Raw genomic sequence first — 12,395 nt, forward strand, 5'->3', positions numbered from 1 at the left:
GTGTATATAATTTCAATACCTATGAAATGGAAACCTGACCAGGGGGACCCACTTATGAAAATTGGTTGACAAATTTTGAAATTTCTGATGTGTGGGTCCAATTGTGATATCAGCATGACAAGTGGGACCAATATGACTAGTGGGACCAGCGCAAAAATAATATGGCTAAAAATAGAAAATTAATAGTAATGGCCCAGAAATTAAAAAGGCCGAATAGTTGGGCCTGGTCCATATAGCTGACCAAAATTAATAAGAAAACGTATACAAAAAGGCTGAATTGTTGGGCTCAGGCCATGTAAAACACCGAATTGGACCGGGCTGAATTTTATCAACGACCTTTTCAATTGGTCGCAATTTTGCCACGTCTGATTGACACGTCGGATCCTACGTGGCCTGGGCAGAGAGCTAGCGACCAAAATAGAAGGTCATAAAATCAATGACCTTTTGTTTTGGTCATGGAATTCCACGACCTTCTCACAGAGAAGGTCGTTAATTTCAGTTTACGACCGCCAGCTTTTGACTTTCTATTTTTGGTCACAAAAAGGTCACAAATAAAAAACAATGACCTTTCAGTGACCAATAGTGATGGTCGCAAGTTGACATATTTCTTGTAGTGGTAGTGCGAGAATCCCAACGGAGGAGATCGAGTCTTGTGGGGAAAAGTGCGCAATCCTCTGCAGAGTGTATAAACTAATCATGGTTAGCCGTGTCCCCGATTATGGACATCTTAAGCATCTAGTATCTGGATTATCATGTGAATCTCATCATGTTACTCTAATTAATTTTGTTGGGTTTTGTTTAATGATGATGCTTAATTGGGATTGAGAATGTTGTCAACCATTCTCAATGTTTAACAACTACCATGATAGTTAAATAAAATTTATTCCTTTGCAGTAGGGAAAAATTGGCTTTACGCAAAACTGTAACCATAGAGTATGTAGCCTTATTCTTTCATTGCTCTCTATGTGTTACATTGCCAGCATATTCCATGTGCTGACCCGTTTCGGGCTGCAACGTTCATGTTACAGACTTTTCAGACAACAATTAAGGTGCCTTTAGGTCGTGGTTCTATACTCAGTGATGCCGTTGGAGTTGATGGACTCACTTATCTTCCAAGCCTTCCGCTGTTATCGTTATTAGATGGCCTTAAGCCATATTTATTGTAATAAGTTCTCTTTTGAGACACTCGATGTAATAAGTGTGTGATTGCTACTCTGCTATAAATCCTCCGAGTACTGTGTGGTGTCAGCATTACTGATCCAGGGATGACATCGGAGCACAGAGATCAGACTGTTTGAGGTCTAGTCGCTATAGAGATGGTATCAGAGCACACGCTGACTGTAGGACATGACCACTAAGCTCAAAGACCTAGATCACTATTCACTCTCTTCTCTTCTGACCTCTCATCTTTTCTACTCTTTTAGGATGGTGGATGCAAGGAACAAGTTCACGCAACCGGATGAAGATACACCCTTTGGACGTCACTTGAAGGAAGTCACTAGATATCTGAACATAGAAGTACCAAGCTTCACCGGAACCTACAACGCCACTTTACCTGAAGAAGAGCGCTGGATGATTCAAGTTCAAGTTCCAGGAAGGACGTTCATGCCAGTCACTGAGCCCATAGAGTTTTCTTTTGATGCACCAACTTGGAATCTAGGAAAGAGCATGGCAGCTCACATCGCCATGGGACGCATTGGAGAAGTTTACCGCAATGATCTCAAGGATACTATCTACCAGATTTGTGGGCGCCGAGATGAGCACTGGGAGATGATCAGCACCAGGAAGGATAGATCAATTGCAGCTTTTATCCAGGAGTTAAACCAGCACATTCGACGTCAGGAGAACGAGATGTGCGCCGACATGATAGATCTAAAGAAGGCAAAGACAAGAATCAAGGAACTGGAGGAAGAACTCAAGGCTACACGTGAAGATTATGAAGAGGAAATTGAAATATTAGTGGAGAAGAATGACGATCTGATCAAGAAGATTGGAATATTTATGGGAGGCCCTACACCAGTAGAAGAAGATGAAGAACCCAAGGATATTCACCCGGAAGACTACATCATCATCGACGACACCGACTCGGATCCAGATGATAGTGATGATGACTATGTTGATGAAGCTGGAGCATATATCATGGAGTCTGCAACCAAAGAATATTTCTTGTAGACCACCCCATCAGTAGTAGTAGTCCACCATGTAAATATAGTAGTCCGAGCACTTTTGCGATAGTTAGATCGATTGTATGCTCTTGTGTGATTGATTGATTGAATGAAGTGAATTGTTTGCTTTTGCCTCATGTGCATATGGGTAGTGTTTTCTCTCTAGACCCCTCTCTATTCTTAAATCTCATCTTTTCTAAACCCTCAGATGCCTCCGAGACGTGACCCTGGATTTACCTTCCCACCGGAGCTCACCCAGTTGATCCAGCAGCAGAACACATTGATGCAGTTGCTAGTCCAGAATCAGAATCAGGGGAACAACAACAACAACAACCCACCACCACCACCACCTGTTGATCACTTAACCCGTTTTCTTAGGCTGAATCCGCCAGTGTCAACACACCAATGACGGGAGATTTACCAAGGGAGTTAGCCGAAAATCTCCGTGACCTATGTTTGGAGATAGTTCCGAGAGGCTATGTAGCAGCATTGGAGATTTAGTCTACTTTGATGGATAAGATCAGAGAAGCCCAGAAGACTGACAAGGAGATTGCTTCTATCAAGGAGAAAAGGAGCAAAGGAAAAGCTAAAGGATTTCGTGAGGATGAGCACGGTACCTTATGGTTTGAAGACCGTGTTTATGTGCCCAACGACCCGGAGATCAGGAAGTTGATTCTGCAAGAGGACCATGATTCACCATATTTGATTCACCCAGGAAATACCAAGATGTATTTGGATTTGAAGGATATTTTCTGGTGGACCGGAATGAAGAAGGATATTGCGGAGTGTGTAGCAGTTTGTGATGTATGTCAGAAAGTAAAGGCAGAACATCAGAAACCAGCAGGATTGCTATAGCCATTGCCGATACCCGAATGGAAGTGGGATAAGTTAGGCATGGATTTTATTACAGGATTGCCTAGAACATGTTCAGGCTATGACTTGATTTGGGTTGTAGTCGATCGTTTGACAAAGGTAGCTCATTTCATTCCAGTGAAGACTACCTATACCAGTGCAAAGTTGGCCAAGATATACATGACCAGAATCGTATGTCTGCATGGAGTTCCAAGGAGCATTGTATCAGATAGAGGAACCCAATTTACCTCAAAGTTCTGGAAGCAGTTGCATGAAACTTTGGGTACCAGGCTAGAATTCAGTACAGCTTTCCATCTGCAGACAGATGGACAGACCGAGAGATTCAATCAGATTTTGGAGGATATGCTGAGAGCTTGTTCGCTAGATTACGGTTCTAGTTGGGACGAGAATTTGCTATATGCAGAGTTCTCTTACAGCAACAGTTATCAATCCAGTTTGAAGATGCCCCCTTTTGAAGCCTTGTACGGAAGGAGGTGCAGGACCCCATTGTTGTGGGATGAAGTTGGAGACCGCCAGTTGTTTGGACCGGATCTGATTAAGGAGTCTGAACAGAAAGTGAAATTGATTCGCGATAGGCTCAAGGTAGCCCAATCCAGGAAGAAGAGCTATGTAGATTCTAAAAGCAAGGAGACAGTTGACGAAGTCGGAGAACGAGTTTATCTTCGAGTATCTCCACTTCGAGGAGTTAAGCGCTTTGGAGTTAAGGGAAAGTTAGCGCCACGATTTGTAGGCCCATACAAGGTTTTGGAGCGTATGGGAGAAGTGGCCTACAAGTTGGAGTTGCCCAAAGGATTGTAAGGAGTTCACGACGTGTTTCGCGTTTCCCAGTTGAAGAAGTGCCACGCAGAGATGGCTGATATACCACTGAGAGATACAGTGCCGCTGGAAGCGATTCAGTTGGACAGTAATTTGACCTACGAGGAGAAACCAGTTAAGATTCTTGATTATGCCAGTCGAGTCACCCGCGGCAAGGTTATTAAGTTTTGAAAAGTTCAATGGAGCCACCACCCGGAGGATGAAGCCACCTGGGAGCGAGAGGAAGAATTTGTGAAGGACCACCCTCACCTATTTTCTAGCCAAACCGAATCTCGAGGGCGAGATTCATCTTAAGGGGGGTAGGTTTGTAACATCCCAAATTTTCAATTTGAAATGTTATACACTAGATCATCATTGCATATCATATTTTATTGTATTTTGGCTGATCCTAGAAAATTCTACGCAACTCGAGGACCCTCGGAGAGAGTTGGGGATTTGGTTATTTTCATATTTGAGTTTTCTCAAATTTTGAAAATAGGATCATTTGATTTTAATTATTTTATCTTCAATTATTTCTATTACAAAAATATGAGAGAGGGAATAAAATGACTTTCTCAAAACCAAGAAATATTGAGGATTTAATAAAAAAATCAAATAAGATTTTATTTTGGTTTTATTTGCTATTTTATTTGAATTTAGGAAAAATGCGCGTTTTTTAAAATTGCATTGAGGCCCCAAATAAATGTTCATCCTGTGCGGCCTGATTTTAGAAGCCGGGGAAAATTTATTTCGGGATTTTTGGAGTCCGTTTAGTATTTCTTTTGTTTTTTAGTGTAACTATTTAAAAAAACGCAACCAACCTAGCGGGCCGTGTCCGACCCGGACACTTGGCCCGGACGGCTTTATAAGCCGGGGAGGCCCAACCGGACCCCCCCAAACCCTAGCCGCCCTCGCCGCCCCGCTGTCGCCGCCTTCGTGCCGCCGCCGTGCCTCGCCGCCCGCGCCGCCGCCCCGGCCGAACCCGCCGCCCGCCGGACCGCCGCCCCGCCGCTCGCCGGAGGTAGACCTTGCCGCCGCCGGTTTTTCTCGAAAAACTGATCGGTTTTCCGTCGGTTTTTTTAGTTTTGTTTTTTTATATAGATCGGTTTTCCGATTTATTTATTTAGCGAGCGTTCGCTCGTTCGTTTGTTTTAACGAATGCGTTCATCGGTTAGATCCAGATAGCGAGCGTCCATTCGTTAATCTGTTCGTCGTTTTTCTTTTCTCGGATTAAATCCGCGATTTTTCTGATCGCGATTCCTGATCCGTTTTTCGTTATAATTTTTCACTCGTTTATCGAAATCAGGCAATTCAAGCGCCCGGAGTTTTGTCTCGAAACCCTCTTTCTGTTTAACCAACTCAAACAAGTTTTTGCCACTGTAAAATTGCCCTAGATCCAGAATAGTAAATGAAGCTTGTTTCTTTTGTTGTTTGTCTTTCGTTGCTTCATTCGATTTGATTCTTTTTGCCAACCGGAGTTCTTAAGTTAAACTTTCTGGTTAGATCTCTTATTCGAGTTTTACCTATGCATTAGTTGAGTACTTATTGTATGCTTGCTTGCTTGCGATAGAGTACCCGGAGTGCGCCGCTTGCTACTTCGAATCGCTAGGTTTCCCGGATCATCAGCAAGGCAAGTAACACTTTGATCATACCTCCAACTACCCAGTTTTTATTGCATTAGATCAATCCTCACACATTGCATGGTTAGGATCTAACTAAATTGTGGGTTTGGGAAGTAGTTGAGGTAGTACCTATTACCTGTTTATTATCAAACCTTTGGGAGTTACTTCTACGTTGCTTATTATGCTATGCTATGCTAGTAGACGTGGATTGGGTGAGTGTATCCATGATAGATGTGAGATTGTTAAATTAATGGTTTATCTAAGGTGGCAACTTAAATACACATCTGGATGGATTGAGGCACCTGGGTATTCTAGCGATTGCCTGTTTTCTTTTGGACCGCCCAGGCTCAAAGGGATCATGAGATTATTCATGCTAGAAACTTCCGTGTGCAGCCACAAGCTATTATGGGCTCTAGAATAGTTGACTAAGTCGTGCGAACTCTTACAGTAGTAGACTAGCAGATGTAGGGAAAGTAGGTGTAACGGTCTACCCGATCGTAAGGTCCTAGCGCTTCTGAAAGACTATGTCTCGGTCATCCGTTTCTCAAATACCATGTAGTGCAAGAATCCCAATGGAGGAGATCGAGTCTTGTGGGGAAAAGTGCGCAAACCTCTGCAGAGTGTACAAACTAATCATGGTTAGTCATGTCCCCGGTAATGGACATCTTGAGTATCTAGTATCTGGATTATCATGTGAATCTCATCATGTTACTCTAATTAATTTTGTTGGGTTTTGTTTAATGATGATGCTTAATTGGGATTGAGAATGCTGTCAACCATTCTCAATGTTTAACAACTACCATGATAGTTAAATAAAATTTATTCCTTTGTAGTAGGGAAAATTGGCTTTACGCAAAACTGTAACCATAGAGCTTTCCACTAGCCAAATATGCATGTAGTATAGCCTTATTCTTTCATTGCTCTCTATGTGCTATATTGCCAGCATATTCCATGTGCTGACCCGTTTCGGACTGCAACGTTCATGTTGCAGACTTTTCAGACAATGATTAAGGCGCCTTTAGGTCGTGGTTCTATACTCAGTGATGCCGTTGGAGTTGATGTACTCACTTATCTTCCAAGCCTTCCGCTGTTATCGTTATTAGATGGCCTTAAGCCATATTTATTGTAATAAGTTCTCTTTTGAGACACTCGATGTAATAAGTGTGTGATTGCTACTCTGTTATAAATCCTTCAAGTACTGTGTGGTGTCAACATTACTGATCCAGGGATGACACCTGAGCACAGAGATTGGACCATTTGAGGTCTGGTCGTTGCATTATGTGCCCGTAGATTTTATCGTTCTTGATATAGATTGCAATCCTTCTTGCCCTATTATTCTAGGTAGACCTTTCCTTAGAACGGTTGGTGCAATTATTGATACGAAGGAAGGGAATATTAGATTTCAATTTCCATTAAAAAAGGGCATGGAACACTTCCCTAGAAAGAAAATAAAATTACCATATGAATCTATCATGAGAGCCACATATGGATTGCCTACTGATACGTCTCCAACGTATCTATAATTTTTGATTGCTCCATGCTATATTATCTACTGTTTTGGGCAATATTGGGCTTTATTATCCACTTTTATATTATTTTTGGGACTAACCTATTAACCGGAGGCCCAACCCAGATTTGTTGTTTTACGCCTATTTCAGAGTTTCGAAGAAAAGGAATATCAAACGGAGTCGAAACGGAACGAAATCAACTGGAGAAGTTATTTTTGGAACGAAAGCCACCAAATAGACTTGGACTCCACGTCAGGAGATACAGGAGGTGCTCACGAGGGTGGGGGGCACCCCCCTAGGGCGCGCCCCCCTGCCTTGTGGGGCCCCGTTGGCTCCTCCGACGTACTTCCTGCACCCATATATATCGCCGTACCCTAAAACTTCCGGAACACACAATAGATCAGGAGTTCTGCCGCCAGAAGCCTCCGTAGCCACCGAAAACCAATCTAGACCCATTCCGGCACCCTGCCGGAGGGGGCAATCCTTCTCCGGAGGCCATCTTCATCATCCCGGTGCTCTCCATGACAAGGAGGGAGTAGTTCTCCCTTGGGGCTGAGGGTATGTACCAGTAGCTATGTGTTTCTCTCTCTCTCTCTCTCTCGTGTTCTTGATTTGGCACGATCTTGATGTATCGCGAGCTTTGCTATTATAGTTGGATCTTATGTTTCTCCCCCCTCTTCTCTCTTGTAATGAATTGAGTTTCCCCTTTGAAGTAATCTTATCGGATTGAGTCTTTAAAGATTTGAGAACACTTGATGTATGTCTTGCCGTGGATATCTGTGGTGACAATGGGATATCAAGTGATTCACTTGATGTATGTTTTGGTGACCAACTTGCGGGTTCCGCCCATGAACCTATGCATAGGGGTTGGCACACGTTTTCGTCGTGATTTCCGGTAGGAACTTTGGGGCACTCTTTGAGGTCCTTTGTGTTGGTTGAATAGATGAATCTGAAATTGTGTGATGCATATCGTATAATCATACCCACGGATACTTGAGGTGACATTGGAGTATCTAGGTGACATTAGGGTTTTGATTGATTTGTGTCTTAAGGTGTTATTCTAGTACGAACTCTAGGGATGTTTGTGACACTTATAGGAATAGCCCAACGGATTGATTGGAAAGAATAACTTTGAGGTGGTTTTGTACCCTACCATAATATCTTCGTTTGTTCTCCACTATTAGTGACTTTGGAGTGACTCTTTGTTGCATGTTGAGTGATAGTTTTATGATCCAATTATGTTAGTCTTGTTGAGGGGACTTACACTAGTGAAAGTATGAACCCTAGGCCTTGTTTCCTAGCATTGCAATACCGTTTACGCTCACTTTTATCACTTGCTACCTTGCTGTTTTTATTATTTCAGATTACAAATATCTTTATCTACTATCCATATACCACTTGTTTCACCATCTCTTCGCCGAACTAGTGCACCTATACAATTTACCATTGTATTGGGTGTGTTGGGGACACAAGAGACTCTTTGTTATTTGGTTGCAGGGTTGCTTGAGAGAGACCATCTTCATCCTACGCCTCCTACGGATTGATAAACCTTAGGTCATCCACTTGAGGGAAATTTGCTACTGTCCTACAAACCTCTGCACTTGGAGGCCCAACAACGTCTACAAGAAGAAGGTTGTGTAGTAGATATCAAGCTCTTTTCTAGCGCCGTTGCCGGGGAGGTTAGCGCTTGAAGGTATATATTTAGATCTTGCAATCGAGTCTTTTAGTTTCTTGTTTTATCGCTAGTTTAGTTTATAAAAGAAAACTATAAAAAAATGGAATTGAGTTTGTCTCATACGCTTCATCTTTTTAATATCTTTCGTGAGTATGATGGAAAGGATAACTGTGCTCAAATGCTAGAAGAAGAAATCTATAAAATGTTTGGCACTAAATATTTGAATGATGAGCATGATTGCAATGTTGTTAGTATGAATTCCTTGAATATCCATGATGCTAATGATATGCAAAGCCACAAGCTTGGCGAAGCTATGTTTGATGAAGATGATATTTTTGTCCCCCAAGTTTTGATGAGCAAATTTATTACGATGAAAGCATGCCTCCTATGTATGATGATTATTGTGATGACACGTATGCTTTAAAGAATAATGATAACCATGAAACTTGTCATCTTGCTCTTAATTTTGAATCACATGATAGTTATTTTGTTGAGTTTGCTCCCACTATTATTCATGAGAAGAATTTTGCTTGTGTGGAGAGTAGTAAATTTTCTATGCTTGTAGATCATGAAAAGAATGCTTTAGGTACTGGTTATATTGTTGAATTCATTCATGATGCTATTGAAAATTATTATGAGGTATGAATATATGCTTGTAGGAATTGCAATAATATCAAGTTCCCTCTCTATGTGCTTAAAATTTTGAAGTTATGCTTGTTTTACCTTCCTATGCAAGTTGATTCTTGTTCCCACAAGTTGTTTGCTCAAAAAATCCCTATGCATAGGAAGTATGTTAGACTTAAATGTGCTAGTAATATTCTTCATGATGCTCTCTTTATGTTACAATTCTTATCTTTTATGTGAGCATCATTGAAATCATCATGCCTAGCTAGGGGCGTTAAACGATAGCGCTTGTTGGGAGGAAACCCAACTTTATCTTAGTTCCTTGCTTTTTGTTCCTGTTTAGTAATAAATAATTCATCTAGCCTATGTTTATATGTGTTTATATGCTTTTAATTAGTGTTTGTGCCAAGTAGAACCTTTGGGAAGACTTGGGGAAAGTCTTTGCGATCATGCTGTAAAAAACAGAAACTTTAGCACTCACGAGAATTGCTGCCATTTTTATTTCGAGAGGTATATTTAGTTAATTCTTTTTGAATATGATTAATAGATAAATTCCTCAGGTCCAGAAATTTATTTGAGAATTTTATGAGTTCCATAATTATACGTTTGATCCAGATTACTACAGACTGTTCTGTTTTTGACAGATTCCATTTTTCATGTGTTGTTTACTTATTTTGATGAATCTATGGCTAGTAAAATAGTTTATAAACCATAGAGAAGTTGGAATACAGTAGGTTTAACACCAATATAAATAAATAATGAGTTCATTACAGTACCTTGAAGTGGTGATTTATTTTCTTATACTAACGGAGCTTACGAGTTTTCTGTTAAGTTTTGTGTTGTGAAGTTTTCAAGTTTTGGGTAAGGATTCGATGGACTATGGAATAAGGAGTGGCAAGAGCCTAAGCTTGGGGATTACCAAGGCACCCCAAGGTAATATTCAAGGACAACCAAAAGCCTAAGCTTGGGGATGCCCCGGAAGGCATCCCCTCTTTCGTCTTCGTTCATCGGTAACTTTACTTGGAACTATATTTTTATTTGCCACATGATATGTGTTTTGCTTGGAGCATCAATTTATTTTTTTAAGATTTTCATGCTGTTATTTAGAACAATGTTTTGCATCTTTTATTTCAATAACAGTGACATTGATAGCCTTTACTATGCCTATGTTACAAGTATACATGTTGCTGTTTCAAAAAGAAAGTTTACCGCTGTTGCAATAATTCCCTAGAAAAGTCAGAATGTGATAAAATGTTGAAACCTTTTGCATATTAAGATATGATAAATTTACTACAGTGGGAATTTTCTTTCATAATTTTTGGATCTAGGGAAGTATGGATGTTTCTGCATTCTGTACATACTATCCTGTTTAGGCAGATTGCTGTTATGTTTGTATTGTTTGCATATGTTTGCTTCTTTAATGATTCTATTTGAGGACAGGAATATTAAATATGCAGAGGCATTTAGTATGCAATTTTAAATAATAATTTTAGTGATTTGCTACAGTAGAGTATGATAAGGTTTTTGCAATGGTTTATACTAACTTATCTCACGAGTCCTTGTTGAGTTTTGTGTGGATGAAGCTTTTGAGATTTAGGGAGACCGTGATATGAGAGGAATTAAGGAGACATAAAAGCTAAAGCTTAGGGATGCCCAAGGCATCCCAAGATAATATTTCAAGAAGTCTCAAGCATCTAAGCTTGGGGATGCCCCGGTTGGCATCCCACCTTTCTTCTTCAACAATTATCGGTTAGTATCAGTTGATCCTAAGTGTTTGCTTCTTCACATGATGTTTGCTATTCTTAGATGTCATTTTATTTTGCTTTGCTTGCTGTTTGAATAGAGTACCAAGATCTTAAATTATTAAATGTTAGAGAGTCTTCACATAGTTGCATAATTATTCGACTACTCATTGATCTTCACTTATATCTTTCGGAGTAGTTTGTCATTTTCTCTAGTGCTTCACTTATATATTTTAGAGCATGGTGGTAGTTTTATTTTGAAAAAAATAGATGAACTCTCATGCTTCACTTATATTATTTTGAGAGTCTTAAATAGCATGGTAATTTTCTTAAAATCCTAATATGGTAGGTATTCAAGAATAATAAAATTCTCTTATGAGTGTGTTGAATACTATGAGAAGTTTGATACTTGATAATTGTTTTGAGATATGGAGATGGTGATATTAGAGTCATGCTAGTTGAGTAGTTGTGAATTTGAGAGATACTTGTGTTGAAGTTTGTGATTCCCGTAGCATGCACGTATGGTGAACCGTTATGTGATGAAGTCGGAGCATGATTTATTTATTGATTGCCTTCCTTATGAGTGGCGGTCGGGGACGAGCGATGGTCTTTTCCTACCAATCTATCCCCCTAGGAGCATGCGCGTAGTACTTTGTTTCAATAGATTTTTGCAATAAGTATGTGAGTTCTTTATGACTAATGTTGAGTCCATGGATTATACGCACTCTCACCCTTCCACCATTGCTAGCCTCTCTAGTACCGCGCAACTTTCGCCGGTACCATACACCCACCATATACCTTCCTCAAAACAGCCACCATACCTACCTATTATGGCATTTCCATAGCCATTCCGAGATATACTGCCATGCAACTTTCCACTGTTTCGTTATTATGACACGCTTCATCATTGTCATATTGCTTAGCATGATCATGTAGTTGACATCATATTTGTCGCAAAGCCACCATTGATAATTCTTTCATACATGTCACTCATGAGTCATTGCACATCCCGGTACACCGCCGGGGGCATTCATATAGAGTCATATCTTGTTCTAAGTATCGAGTTGTAATTCTTGAGTTGTAAGTAAATAAAAGTGTGATGATCATCATTATTAGAGCATTGTCCCAGTGAGGAAAGGATGATGGAGACTATGATTCCCCCACAAGTCGGGATGAGACTCTGGATGAGGGAGTCCTGGATTAGGGGGTGTCCGGATGGCCGGACTATACCTTCAGCCGGACTCCTGGACTATGAAGATACAAGATTGAAGACTTCGTCCCGTGTCTGGGAGGGACTTTCCATGGTGTGGAAGGCAAGCTTGGCGATACGGATATGCAGATCTCCTACCATTGTAACCGACTCTATGTAACCCTAACCCTATCCGGTGTCT

This window comes from Triticum dicoccoides, chromosome 4A (genome assembly GCF_002162155.2).
Source record: "Triticum dicoccoides isolate Atlit2015 ecotype Zavitan chromosome 4A, WEW_v2.0, whole genome shotgun sequence".
In the NCBI taxonomy this organism is placed as follows: Eukaryota; Viridiplantae; Streptophyta; class Magnoliopsida; order Poales; family Poaceae; genus Triticum; species Triticum dicoccoides.